Source organism: Dendropsophus ebraccatus, chromosome 3 (assembly GCF_027789765.1).
Source record: "Dendropsophus ebraccatus isolate aDenEbr1 chromosome 3, aDenEbr1.pat, whole genome shotgun sequence".
Classification (NCBI taxonomy): domain Eukaryota; kingdom Metazoa; phylum Chordata; class Amphibia; order Anura; family Hylidae; genus Dendropsophus; species Dendropsophus ebraccatus.
The window spans coordinates 108737247-108752659 of NC_091456.1; the positions used below are offsets into that span (position 1 = coordinate 108737247).

General features: G+C 40.0%; 4 long non-coding RNA genes across 4 annotated transcripts; 3 read left to right on the forward strand and 1 right to left on the reverse strand.

Moving 5' to 3' along the window:
* The first annotated feature begins 4602 nt into the window (after positions 1-4602).
* Positions 4603-5786, forward strand: LOC138787273 (uncharacterized). Its single transcript, XR_011362332.1, has 7 exons — positions 4603-4658; positions 4739-4847; positions 4928-5036; positions 5117-5225; positions 5306-5414; positions 5495-5603; positions 5684-5786. It is a non-coding gene; the product is annotated as an uncharacterized lncRNA (long non-coding RNA).
* A 99-nt stretch (positions 5787-5885) lies between these two features.
* Positions 5886-6502, forward strand: LOC138787275 (uncharacterized). Its single transcript, XR_011362333.1, has 4 exons — positions 5886-5981; positions 6062-6170; positions 6251-6359; positions 6440-6502. It is a non-coding gene; the product is annotated as an uncharacterized lncRNA (long non-coding RNA).
* A 328-nt stretch (positions 6503-6830) lies between these two features.
* Positions 6831-7676, forward strand: LOC138787276 (uncharacterized). The gene is made up of 5 exons (XR_011362334.1): positions 6831-6926; positions 7007-7115; positions 7196-7304; positions 7385-7493; positions 7574-7676. It is a non-coding gene; the product is annotated as an uncharacterized lncRNA (long non-coding RNA).
* Positions 7677-11617: 3941 nt separating this feature from the next.
* On the reverse strand, positions 11618-15030 carry LOC138787277 (uncharacterized). Its single transcript, XR_011362335.1, has 3 exons — positions 14981-15030; positions 12606-12658; positions 11618-11806 (listed from the first exon to the last, which is right to left on the reverse strand). It is a non-coding gene; the product is annotated as an uncharacterized lncRNA (long non-coding RNA).
* Between the last annotated feature and the right edge of the window lie 383 nt (positions 15031-15413).

A 15413-nucleotide genomic window follows, 5' to 3' on the forward strand; every position in this document is an offset into this window, starting at 1 on the left:
GTGCACGCACATTATAGCAGCAGTGTGTATAGCTGAGTAAGTAAAAGCACATTATAGCAAGAATCAATGAGCAGGGCAGATGTGGGCACATACATACAGTGCTCTATATCTAATGCGAGAGGGGTTACAGCTAAAAAGAGATTACCTCCAAAATCCTTTCTGGAGATGTAAGGTGAGAGGGCATGGTTTGCATAGCAGGGTCTACAGTAAAGTACTATGATCCAGAAAGTCTACCTCAACCTTCAATATCATAACCGATCAACTTATGGATGGGTCTTGCTTGAGGACAAAGGACTGTGGAGGTAATCTCTCTAGAGCTGTAACCCTTGTCTACCCAGACATAGAGTCCTGAATGTGTGTGCCCACATCTGCCCTGCTCATTAATTGAAGCTCCATGCAGGCACCTGCACTAACAATCAGCTACACACACTCTTGCTATAATGTACTTGCACTTACACTCAGACATTCACACTTCTGTACAGATAAGTCTCTGTCACTGTCCTCCTGCACAACTATTAGATTCCCACTTTGAGATTCATCCATGCTAAGCACCCCCTTCCCCATTGCCGACATGTTACCACACAGACTTCTTACAGCAGCCCTGCTTCTATATGCTATCCTGTTGCAGTACGCTACTGCATATTTGGGATCTGAAGTTCCATCCTGTATCTACAAAATATTTTGATTTCTAAGGGTACGAACCCACACACCGTATACGCATTTTATTTACTGCTGCGATACGCAGCAAATACGAAACAAATACGCAGAAGATTAAATCTAAATAACTGAACACAGCATCAAATCTGCACCACCAAATCTGCTGCTGTTTTCCTGCGTATCTGCTGTGTATACGGTGTGTGGGTTTGTACCCTAAAGTTTTATGCACTTACTGTACATTTTACTTCACATGGTAATTGCTACTGTACATTCATTTATATTATCACATATCCAGCATTTTATAAATCTTTGCTTTATTTGTTTTACATGTTATTCAGAATAAAAAAAATCTTTATTTGTGGGTTGTTGAAAAAATTGTCTGCATTTCAGTGTTTCTTATGGGAATATTTGCTTTGATTTCAGAGTGTATTTGGATTTCTAACACAGTTCTGGAACGAATTATGTTCCGAATCCAAGGCATCACTGTGTGTGTGTGTGTGTGTGTGTGTGTGTGTATTTGTGTGTGTGTGTGTGTATATATATATATATATATATATATATATATATATATATATATATATATATATATACACACACACACACACACACAGGGGTGTCCAAAAGTAGGTGGACAGTATGTGTAGTAGGGTTATATTGCTGTTTCTCATTTTATCTGCTCTACATGACATAAATTTTTCAATACTTTTTTTTCTTTTGTATAATACTACTTTCTAACCCCGAAAAATCTTCTTATAAGTCGTGGGTCGTTTTATACGCTGCGTATGGTCAACCCATATGTTGTGAGCACTCAAAAATGGCACCATCCCCACCGTTTGGGGCGTCAACTATAAAAAAAAAAAATCACCTTGGCCCAATTACTATTGTCTGGGCGCCTCCAGTAAAGTTCGCTGCTCAGGCAGTGTGACGTACCCCAGAGACGTCAATCGCCGACCCTCTCCCGGGTAGGCAAGCGTGTCATTGAAGACGCCTGGCTACCAGGAGAGGTTTGGGAAAATGAGAGAGGTGACTGTAATTCAAAAAGCTTTTCTCATTGCTCTCCTGCCAGTCGAGCGTCTCCGAGCCTCTCCCATGAGACACTCGGCTGCCCGGAACAGGTTCGGCAAGGTATGTCTCCGGCGCAGGTGGTGTACGTCACTCTGCCAACGCCAGGAACGGTACGGGAGCCCAGAAAACAGGAACTGGGCCAAGGTGAGTTAGATATTTTTGATATTTATTGGATATATGTTTGTTATTTTTTAATTTCACTGCAGTTAACCCCTATGCGGACAGGCAGGGGTAAACATTTTCCGATATATAAGGTGAACCACTGACAATATGATTAAATCGCATTATATGCAGCAACATACTATATATATATATATATATATATATATATATATATATATATATATATATTATAGTAAATTTACTGTAGATCTAAAAAATGGATCTACATTTCAATACATACACCTATCTTTACTGCAGTATATTTTTTGCACAAAGAATATTTTTTTAAAAAAAAATAATATAAAATATTTTTACATTTTATTAATTAGATACAAAAAATGCCGTCCTGCATTGTGATTGGATGTCGAAACAAAGGAGTGAAGAAAGGTGGCAGAAGTTACATCATGCATGTCTTTCCAAACAATAAAGCACAGATAAGAAGATGGCTTTTACAAAGTGGACAAGACTACGAAGACATCGATGCAACAACCAATATTATTTTTGAAAGTAAAAATACTGATACTTTCAGAATTTGTTCTGACCATTTTTCAGAAGATTGCTACATTGTCTCTGAGAGTGGTAAACAACTTAAAAAAGATGCATTGCCTACGATATTTCCAAGTACGTCGTCAGGTAGTACAATCTTTCGAGACCCACTGATCAAACGAAAAAGAAAGAGAGTAGAAACAAGCCAGTCACCCACTTGCATTTGTTGCAAATGTACTGTGCAAAAAAAAGACATGGAAACACAGACTGATGATACGTTTCAGATTGATTTACAACGTCTAGAGTCAGCTAGAACAACTATCGAAAAAGACCACACTTATGTGAATGTACCCACATCTTCACATAGCACAGAACTGACCCATACTCAAACTGTAGAATTTGAGAATGCAGAAGCTGATATTCTATCTGCTGAATTTCCTATGGATGTCACCCAGTCTCAATCTTCTACACTGTCAACCCAACAAAATTTATCGCAGACATTATCTGGACAAAGCGACCCTAACGACACTGACTATAAGCCAGAGGACACTGACGCTGAGGACAGAAGTGGACCATCACCCAAATTCTATAGCACAGAAAGAATTGCTAAAGATCGTAAATTCCTTGTATTTGAATCTTGCTTAGATTCTTTATTATACAAAGTTCGCTGTCAGGCGTCTGAAGATTGTCTAGAAAATGTTACCCACATCTCAAAATATGTCCAAGGATCATATTTATCAATCAAAGGAAAATGTGGAAATGGACATTCATTCAAGATATGGGAAAGTCAACCAAGAGTTAAAAACTTTCCAGCTGGAAACATTTTGATTGCAGCCTCTATACTGTTTAGTGGAGGAAATTTTCAAAAAACGTACGAATTTCTAAACATTTTAGGAGTTCCCTCTATTTCTGAGTCTACCTACTATAGATATCAGAAAAAATTCTGTTTCCCGGTTGTGGACCTTGCTTGGAAACAAGAAAAAGAGACTGTCAGACAAATGTTTACTAACGAAGTATCTTGCTTGATTGGCGATGGCCAGTGTGACAGCCCAGGACATAATGCCAAATATTGTGTATACACTCTCATGGATTCACTTTCAGAGAAGATTGTGGATTTCGAGGTAGTACAATGTACTCAAGTTTCATCATCTGTGGCAATGGAAAAGTTTGGCTTTGAAACTTGCATGGACAGAGTACTGTCAAATGGCATCGATATTGCGATACTGGCTACAGACAGACATGTCAGTATTCGTAAACTCATGAGAGAGAAATACACAAACATCATGCATCAATATGATGTTTGGCATTATGCTAAGTCAATTCACAAGAAACTTCTAGCTGTAAGCCACAAAAAACAATGCAAAGAAATTACTCCGTGGATTTCTAAAATTCTTAACCATTTCTGGTGGTCGGTGAAGACATGTGAAAGAAACGAAGATCAACTCCGTGAACGATGGCAGTCTCTGACCTACCATATCGCAAATAAGCATTCCTGGCAAGAAGGCACCTGCTATTTCAAATGTCAACACAGCCCTATTTCTGAAGAACAAGAACCAAAAACTCTCTGGTTGAAACCGGGGACACCTGCACTCAATGAAATACAGGAAATAGTGCACGGAGCCCAAATAACACAAGACTTCAAACATCTTGTCAGGAACTGTCACACTGGGGCCATTGAAGTTTTCCATAGTAACGTTCTGAAATATAGATCAAAACGGATTCATTTTGGAATGGATGCTATGGAAGCCAGAACAAAACTTGCTATTCTGGCACATAATAACAATGCTGATCGTCACCAAAAAACTGTCACCAAACCAAAGAAAAACTCTGCACCCATCGGCACAAAACAGACAAAATTAGCCTTCCCAAAATCACAAAAGAGATGGATTGTCCGCCACGTCTATGAATCTATGTCATATCAGCATTTGGAAGACATGTTCATCAATGTTTTAAAACTTGCAAATGGTGAACTAACATCTGAATGGCAATCCCGAGTCCCAGATCTTCCACCCAACATTGCAGCTATTGAAAGACCAAGCAAGGAAGAGATCCTCAAAAGCCACTTCTCCCGATTTGGTTCGCAAGACACAGAGGAGTAAAAAGGTATTTTTTTTTTATAGAAAAGCTTTAATTAATTTATTTCAAAAATTGTATTTTAATTTAATTGCATTTTTTACATTTACTTATTTTAAAATTTAATTGCTTTGAATAGTCAGTTGGACACAGAGAGGGGACTCCTCGGACCTTTACGGAGGGGGAGCTGAATGCCGGCTGACAAAAGAGCAAAGGTAGGTGTCTGAGCCACCAATACCTGATGAATTAGGTTGTAGCTCTGCGGTGAACTAACTTTCTATGTGTTTCCTTGCAGGTTTGTCAGCTGCCCTCAGAACATGATCAAGAGTGTGGGTGACACAAAGAGGGGACTCCTCGGACCTTTACGGAGGGGGAGCTGAATGCCGGCTGACAAAAGAGCAAAGGTAGGTGTCTGAGCCACCAATACCTGATGCTTTAGGTTGTAGCTCTGCGGTGAACTAACTTTCTATGTGTTTCCTTGCAGGTTTGTCAGCTGCCCTCAGGACATGATCAAGAGTGTGGGTGACACAAAGAGGGGACTCCTCGGACCTTTACGGAGGGGGAGCTGAATGCCGGCTGACAAAAGAGCAAAGGTAGGTGTCTGAGCCACCAATACCTGATGAATTAGGTTGTAGCTCTGCGGTGAACTAACTTTCTATGTGTTTCCTTGCAGGTTTGTCAGCTGCCCTCAGAACATGATCAAGAGTGTGGGTGACACAAAGAGGGGACTCCTCGGACCTTTACGGAGGGGGAGCTGAATGCCGGCTGACAAAAGAGCAAAGGTAGGTGTCTGAGCCACCAATACCTGATGAATTAGGTTGTAGCTCTGCGGTGAACTAACTTTCTATGTGTTTCCTTGCAGGTTTGTCAGCTGCCCTCAGAACATGATCAAGAGTGTGGGTGACACAAAGAGGGGACTCCTCGGACCTTTACGGAGGGGGAGCTGAATGCCGGCTGACAAAAGAGCAAAGGTAGGTGTCTGAGCCACCAATACCTGATGCTTTAGGTTGTAGCTCTGCGGTGAACTAACTTTCTATGGGTTTCCTTGCAGGTTTGTCAGCTGCCCTCAGGACATGATCAAGAGTGTGGGTGACACAAAGAGGGGACTCCTCGGACCTTTACGGAGGGGGAGCTAAATGCCGGCTGACAAAAGAGCAAAGGTAGGTGTCTGAGCCACCAATACCTGATGAATTACGTTGTAGCTCTGAGGTGAACTAACTTTCTATGTGTTTCCTTGCAGGTTTGTCAGCTGCCCTCAGGACATGATCAAGAGTGTGGGTGACACAAAGAGGGGACTCCTCGGACCTTTACGGAGGGGGAGCTGAATGCCGGCTGACAAAAGAGCAAAGGTAGGTGTCTGAGCCACCAATACCTGATGAATTAGGTTGTAGCTCTGCGGTGAACTAACTTTCTATGTGTTTCCTTGCAGGTTTGTCAGCTGCCCTCAGGACATGATCAAGAGTGTGGGTGACACAAAGAGGGGACTCCTCGGACCTTTACGGAGGGGGAGCTGAATGCCGGCTGACAAAAGAGCAAAGGTAGGTGTCTGAGCCACCAATACCTGATGAATTAGGTTGTAGCTCTGCGGTGAACTAACTTTCTATGTGTTTCCTTGCAGGTTTGTCAGCTGCCCTCAGAACATGATCAAGAGTGTGGGTGACACAAAGAGGGGACTCCTCGGACCTTTACGGAGGGGGAGCTGAATGCCGGCTGACAAAAGAGCAAAGGTAGGTGTCTGAGCCACCAATACCTGATGCTTTAGGTTGTAGCTCTGCGGTGAACTAACTTTCTATGGGTTTCCTTGCAGGTTTGTCAGCTGCCCTCAGGACATGATCAAGAGTGTGGGTGACACAAAGAGGGGACTCCTCGGACCTTTACGGAGGGGGAGCTAAATGCCGGCTGACAAAAGAGCAAAGGTAGGTGTCTGAGCCACCAATACCTGATGAATTACGTTGTAGCTCTGAGGTGAACTAACTTTCTATGTGTTTCCTTGCAGGTTTGTCAGCTGCCCTCAGGACATGATCAAGAGTGTGGGTGACACAAAGAGGGGACTCCTCGGACCTTTACGGAGGGAGAGCTGAATGCCGGCTGACAAAAGAGCAAAGGTAGGTGTCTGAGCCACCAATACCTGATGCTTTAGGTTGTAGCTCTGCGGTGAACTAACTTTCTATGTGTTTCCTTGCAGGTTTGTCAGCTGCCCTCAGGACATGATCAAGAGTGTGGGTGACACAAAGAGGGGACTCCTCGGACCTTTACGGAGGGGGAGCTGAATGCCGGCTGACAAAAGAGCAAAGGTAGGTGTCTGAGCCACCAATACCTGATGAATTACGTTGTAGCTCTGCGGTGAACTAACTTTCTATGGGTTTCCTTGCAGGTTTGTCAGCTGCCCTCAGGACATGATCAAGAGTGTGGGTGACACAAAGAGGGGACTCCTCGGACCTTTACGGAGGGGGAGCTGAATGCCGGCTGACAAAAGAGCAAAGGTAGGTGTCTGAGCCACCAATACCTGATGAATTAGGTTGTAGCTCTGCGGTGAACTAACTTTCTATGTGTTTCCTTGCAGGTTTGTCAGCTGCCCTCAGAACATGATCAAGAGTGTGGGTGACACAAAGAGGGGACTCCTCGGACCTTTACGGAGGGGGAGCTGAATGCCGGCTGACAAAAGAGCAAAGGTAGGTGTCTGAGCCACCAATACCTGATGAATTAGGTTGTAGCTCTGCGGTGAACTAACTTTCTATGTGTTTCCTTGCAGGTTTGTCAGCTGCCCTCAGAACATGATCAAGAGTGTGGGTGACACAAAGAGGGGACTCCTCGGACCTTTACGGAGGGGGAGCTGAATGCCGGCTGACAAAAGAGCAAAGGTAGGTGTCTGAGCCACCAATACCTGATGCTTTAGGTTGTAGCTCTGCGGTGAACTAACTTTCTATGGGTTTCCTTGCAGGTTTGTCAGCTGCCCTCAGGACATGATCAAGAGTGTGGGTGACACAAAGAGGGGACTCCTCGGACCTTTACGGAGGGGGAGCTAAATGCCGGCTGACAAAAGAGCAAAGGTAGGTGTCTGAGCCACCAATACCTGATGAATTACGTTGTAGCTCTGAGGTGAACTAACTTTCTATGTGTTTCCTTGCAGGTTTGTCAGCTGCCCTCAGGACATGATCAAGAGTGTGGGTGACACAAAGAGGGGACTCCTCGGACCTTTACGGAGGGGGAGCTGAATGCCGGCTGACAAAAGAGCAAAGGTAGGTGTCTGAGCCACCAATACCTGATGCTTTAGGTTGTAGCTCTGCGGTGAACTAACTTTCTATGTGTTTCCTTGCAGGTTTGTCAGCTGCCCTCAGGACATGATCAAGAGTGTGGGTGACACAAAGAGGGGACTCCTCGGACCTTTACGGAGGGGGAGCTGAATGCCGGCTGACAAAAGAGCAAAGGTAGGTGTCTGAGCCACCAATACCTGATGAATTACGTTGTAGCTCTGCGGTGAACTAACTTTCTATGGGTTTCCTTGCAGGTTTGTCAGCTGCCCTCAGGACATGATCAAGAGTGTGGGTGACACAAAGAGGGGACTCCTCGGACCTTTACGGAGGGGGAGCTGAATGCCGGCTGACAAAAGAGCAAAGGTAAGTGTTTGGCATGAAAACCCCTTGAGAATCAAGGTGTAGATCTGCGGTGAACTAACTCTGTTTCCTTGCAGGTTTGACAGCTGCCCTCAAGACATGATTGGACATTTACTAGAGGTGAAACTACATGACTGCATATTAATAAATAATAGGTAGGTGATGAAATAAAATAAGGAAAAGACTTTATTAAAATAAATTAAATTTAATTTATATATATATATATATATATATATATATATATATATATATACACACATATATATATATACACACATTATTTATATATATAAGAGAGAGAGAGATACATTCTTTTTTAATTGCAGGTTGGTCAACTATTGTGACGTAGAGGGCACTCATCAGACAGTGATACTAAACAAAAGGTAGTAATTTTTTGTACATATTTTTTGTAAAAATATTATATTTGCTAATAGAATAAGCAGACACTTTTAGAGGATTGGCGTACAAAGAAACATAAAGGGTACCTAACAAAACAGTCTTAGCATATATGTATATTAATAAAATTTCGTTTTGTTTTTTTAATTTGGTAGTGAGAATAAACCTAAATAAAATCCAGAAGATGAATCCTTTAAGATAAGTAAAATAAATAAAAAATCTTTAGAAAAAATATAAAATATGAAAAAATTTAACTTATTTTATCTCCTTTTTCAGAAAAACATCTCAACACAAGAGAAGAGCTGAAATGTATATTGAAATAAATGGAAACAAAATATTTATTAGTGGTAAGTGATGGCTGATCTTATTAATTTGGCCTTAGCATGACTATGTTCCATCAACTTTTACCTTTGCAACAAACGCTGCTTTTAGGACTTTCCTGTAGCCAATACCTCTGTGTCCAGGGCTATTTTTTTTAGACGCTGCTCCATTAACATCGGCTGGAATTAATATTCTTGACCATTATTGTAATGCATTGACTTCAAAGCAATGTTGCCTCCACAGTAAATAACGCTGAATCCATTGCAATAAGTGTTGGTTATTCACTTAGGAAATATGAAGTGTAAGCATAGCCTATTGCAATGTGTAATAATTGAGTGGACAAGGCTGTAAGGTGAATCATTGTTTGAGATTTTTTTTCTGATAATATTGCATTGATATATATATCACATATGTGTATATATATCACATATGTGTATATATATATATATATATATATATATATATATATATATATAGATATATAGATAGATATACTAAAAATGTATGCTTAGTTCACAGAAAAGTTCTGCCACGTTGAAAATCACACGAACCATTCTGTGGGGAGACTACACACACATTGCAAGACTACACTGGGGAGTGTTGAAGTCCAAACATAATTTTTTTTTAATTATCTAACAATGCTCTATCTTACTTTGTTTACAGAATGTTACCTACATCAGAAGACCATGATTTCACATCGTAAGAGGTCCACCGAGGAAAGGACATAAGAAAAGAACTTGTGTGGAGACAGGACCTGCGCAGATGCAAGAGTGATTTAGAGTTGTTGACATAACATAAAATTATAATTGTGTATTTGGGTATAGTAAAATAAATAAATATTAAATAATTATACACACACACACCACACACAAACAAACATAATCTGTCATATATTATATATACATATATATATATATATATATATATATATATATATACATATATATATACACACACACACACACACACACACTAAAAAAAAAATCATACACAGTGGTGTCTTGGATTATGAGCATAATTTGTTCCAGGACCGTGCTTGTAATCCAAAGCAAATTTTTTATGAGAAATCACTGAAATGCAGACAATTTTCCCCAGATCCAAAAATTATATTTTTATTCTGAAAAACATGTAAAACAAATGAAACAAAGATAGAGAAACAGCTGGATATGTGATATATAAGTTGATGTACAGTATAGCAGTCAGCATGTGGTGTATAATGTATAGCAAGTGTATCAACCTGAAGAAACAGCAGCAGTTTGTAGATACAGGATGGAACTGCAGATCCCCATAATAACGAGGATGGGAAACACAAGGGCTTACAGAGACTGCAGGGAGCATGACGCATTGAGAAGGTCAGATGTGGGCACATAAATTCAGGCCTCTCTGTCCGGGGAGAGAGGGGAGGTTACAGCTGTAAAGAGATTACCTCCACAGTGCTCTGATGCAAGCCCCAGTCTGAAGTGGATCTATGCAGACCATGCCCCTCCCCCACTCCCCCTTCCACTCAGTACAGGGAGCTCTTACACCAAAGCAATGCTCTGAAACCAAGTTACATCTTAGAAAAAATGTGAGCTCTCCTTGCAAAACACTCTTAATCCAAGTTACTCTTAAAACAAGGTAACACTGTGTGTGTGTGTGTGTGTATTATATATATATATATATATATATATATATATATATATATTATATACACACACACACTATATATATATATATATATATATATATACACACACACATATATATTTATATATACATACACACACACAAACAGTATACAAATTATATATATATATATATATATATATATATATATTATATACACACGCATACATACACACAAAAAATACATATAAATATATTTCAGTGCAATAATGAATGAAAGTGGTTTGTTAGCTCTGAAATTTGCTCCTCATCCGCCTGCCTTCAAACAGAAGTGAATGGAAACGTATACCGCTTTGACAGTCAGGATGATAAGCAAAAATCAAAGATAACAGATTATTAATTTTGATAGACCACTAAATTTGCTATTTTGCTTGTGATATCAATTTCATTATTAGAAAAAAAAAAAAAAAAAAAGAGAGGACAGGGGCGGATGTAAGGGGAGGTTGGAGGCCGCAATAAATAAATATAAATAGACAGCAAGTTTTCATTCTTTAATTTATGAAGAAAAAAAAAATTAATCAACATCCAGCCACTCGGCTGGCCCCTCTGAGGTAAACATAAAGCCTGTATACATTCCATCTGGGTCTGGATATGTCTCACGGATTTTCCCTACTGCGCAGGACGGTATTGGCCTCCTGTTTCCATGGCCTAGATAACCGTGGATCCATGAACTGAAACTTTTATAACAGGCTTTACGGATGTGCCTATTGAAAGGAAATATAATTTTAGTCCTAAGTATTAGGCTCGCTTTTATACTATGTTCCCAAAGCGTATGAGACCGACCAGAGCAGCTCGCTCCACAGTGGACACTGACTGGCTTTCTGCGGCCGCTATTCACTGAATAGCGGCTGCAAAAAACTAACATAATATTTGTTTGCGGCACCGCTAGGGATCCCGTCCGCAGCGTATACTATGTGTGATCCCATAGACTGCAATGTAACATATATTTTCTTAATAAATATATAAGTACATTTATACGCTGTGTGAACATAGCCGAATACTCTAAATGTAAAAATAAAAAAATATTACCTATTTTTTAACGCATCAGGAGGCGGGTGTGGATATAGCATTCGCATGTGCGCATTAGCTGACTGTTCGTTCAAAACAAAAAAAATGAAGAAGGATTCTTCACAGATGCAGGAGGATCCTAAGTTTTTTTTAACATTTTGGATCTCCTGACAGCAGACTGATTCTACAACTGTTCCCATCGCCAGACAATTGCCACAACGGCACCAGGCAGTGCTCCCTATTCTCCCTTCAACATCCTCTTCTAGATGCACACTAGAAATCCCTTGAGGATTAGTAACAAAGCACTCCTCATCAATGCCAGAATATTTTGCAGCTAATTTGGCCTCCAGTCGTGCGATCTACAAATAAGAGAGTGTGATATAATGTTTAGGAAGCCAATAGTCAAAAATGTAGTAGAAAATGTAATATGTGTAATGTAATGAATTCACATATATATGACATCTAGAGCAAATTTGATGTTGCAGATTTCAGCCCATGTTCACATGTACTAAAACAACAACCGTTCGGCTGGTATCAGAAAAGATCATCCCAGCCCTGTTGCTCCCTGCGGCCCCATCTCCTTTCCACACTGCACACGATTGAGGGTGCAGCCTGAGCATCGCACTCCACTGTATGCCCTGACAGGTTTTCTGTGGACGATATTCAATGAATAGCAGCCGCAGAAAACTTACATGTCAGGTTTTGCAAGCAAGGCTAGGGATCAAGGCCAGAGTGTATACTATAGGAAATATTTATTGCAGGGTGTAAATATACACCTGATGTGAAATGCCCACAGCAACCAATCACATATCCTCTAATATTTACCTGAGCTGAAAGCTGAGCTGTGATTGGTAACTATGGGCAGTTTACAACAGGTGTATATTTTACACCCTTTTATAAATCTCCCCCTATGTGTAAACACTCTAGACAGTCCCACTAGGTAAGTTACGTAGTAATCATGATTGTTGTTGCAAATCAGCAACAATGGCTGTGATTGTTAGGGAAATTACGTCGTGAACATAACCTGAAATTGTACATGCAAAGGTAAGTAAAAGAAGCAAAGCAGAATAAAAGTTGTCACATCAAAAAGGCACAAGATCATATACATGTAAATAGTACATCACTTGCAAATTAATTACTGAATATAAATTATTTTACCTTATCTGCTCTCGATTCTCTAACCTCCTCTGAGTTCGTAGCCATTTTTTTTTCTACATAAAAAATTTAAAACGTCTATATAATTTTAAATAATTATACTTTTTATTATCTAAAATACACATGTAACTAGGAAATTACATGTCTAATTATGCCAGACAAAGGCAAAAAAGGGGTTGAATATATGGACTGCACCTCACAGATAATTGACCTGGAGCATATGTCATTTACATCAATGCAGGGAACAATTTACTCCATATGAATTATCTGAGGTGCAGTCCATTTTTTTTAGCACCCCCACACACACACCTTTTTTTTTTTACTTTGTTTGACTTTGTGACTTTAGGATTGTCAGGGCTCAATTGTCACAGCACTCAGTGTTCTACAATTTGCATAGTGGCAGCAAAAGTGTTATCTAAAAAAGCCCATATCTACCCCTACAAGTTGGGTCATGAACTGGAAGAATAAAGCCTAGTTTACATACATCAAGCAGCGTTTCCCTACACTGCAGTAGAGAAGCACTGGAGGGAAACGCATCTCTGACACCGCATCCATAAAAGTCTATGGAGCGCTGGAGGCATGCCATGTACAGACACATGCATTATGCATCCTCCAGCTTTTGCCTACCGCACTCCATGGAAATGTCCCTGCCCCCCCCCCCCTTCAGCATAATGGCCCCTTTCACCATAGCCAGCCGCATACTTCTCTGTTCAGTTGCAGCTCCCTTTAGGACAGGGATAGGGAACCTTGGCTCTCCAGCTGTTGCAAAACTAAAACTCCCATCATGTCTGGGATTTCCTGGCATGATGGTAGTTGTAGTTTTCCAACAGCTGGAAAGCCAAGCTTCCATATCCCAGCTCTAGGAGATGTCCCCAGGTATTGCTGTCCACATTAAAGGGCTCCCTGTGCTTCTGTCCCTTATATAGATGGCCCCCTGTAATGCTTCTGCCCCCTATACTTTGTTTAGGGGGGAAAAAATGATAAAAAAACGAACAACAAACTTATGGCAACTGACAATTACTGATGTCAACTGATGATTGAAAACCTGATGACAACTGATGCCTTTTTGGCTTCAGTTGTGACATCAGTTGTAGTCTGTTTCCTACATAAAAACTGAAACTGACACAACTTATATATGTAAACTAGGCCTAAATAAAAAGTATGAATATGTATATTGAGCTATAAAAAAAATAATAATTTGAAATACAGTGGTGCATTGGATTACCAGCATAATTCGTCCCAGGCCGTGCTTGTAATCCAAATCCACACTTACACCTACACCACAGCAAATTTTCATATAAGAAAGCATTGAAATGCAGAAAATTGGTTCCACAACCAAAAAATAATGATTTTATATTCAGATTAACATGCAGAACAGATGAAAGATTTAAAAACTGCTGTATATGTGATTTATAAGTTACTGTACAGTATAACAGCATGTGGTGTATAATGTACTGCACAACCCTGATAACACAGCAGCTGGATATGTGATATATAAGTTACTGTACAGTATAGCAGCATGTGGTATATAATGTATAGTAACTGTATAACCCTGATAACACAGCAGCAGCTGGATATGTGATATATAAGTTACTGTACAGTATAGCAGCATGTGGTATATAATGTATAGTAACTGTATAACCCTGATAACACTGCAGCAGCTGGATATGTGATATATAAGTTACTGTACAGTATAGCAGCATGTGGTCTATAATGTATAGTAACTGTATAACCCTGATAACACAGCAGCTGGATATGTGATATATAAGTTACTGTACAGTATAGCAGCATGTGGTCTATAAAGTATAGCAAGTGTATCAACCTGAAGAAACAGCAGCAGTTTGTAGATACAGAATGGAGATGCAGATCCCCATAATGCAGTAGCGTAGTACAACAGGCTAGAATAGAGAAGCAGGGCTGCTGTCAGAGGTCTGTGTGGTCACATGACAGCAATGGGGGACGGGGGAGGGGGGGGGGGGGGCTGAAAGCCATACTTTACTTTGTGTGCACAGGCTATTTTTGTGCAACAACTATTCACTAAATAGTGGCTGCACAAAATAAACATGTGCGTTTTAGGTTTGGCCACACATGACACCAGCTCTAGTGTATACAGAGTGCATACACCAAGGCCAGTGTCCAAAACAAATCAATGCAAATGGCCACAGTCAATAAACAACAGCCTGTGATATATATATATATACCATAATTCACTGTATATCTTAATATGTGACTGTATATAATATAGCGGTCACATATCAATATACACAGCGCTCTGAAGTGAATGTAAAAAAAGAATAAATAAAGACAGGAGACTGTATTAAAAAATTAAATTTTATTCAAAGTATACAAATGCACATTTTAATCATTTTAGAACTTACAATTAGATGTGATGATGTCTCGGATCTGCTGTCCACAAGGATCTTGCTAAAATTCATTGTTCACAGGAAATGAAAAAAATAGAAAAAAAAATTACATTAATATAAAATAACAACAAACAGTTATAATAGCAACATACAGCCAAAAATATGGCCACACCATAAAATAGCCGTTCCTGTCTTGTTTACCCATGACCCCAGTTCTATATAATAAAATGTATACAGATCACCCACCACCTGATCCCATCACATTTCAACATCACCACCTTTCTATATACTTAGTGTATATAAATAACCTTTCAACAAAGCATCGGTAGGCACCTTTGGATAGAAAATCATGTGGCATGATTGTGTGTAGGTGTATAGCAGTGTATTATATACTTATTATCCGACTGTATGAGTGTATACTGTGTAGGTGATCAGCAGGTTATTATAT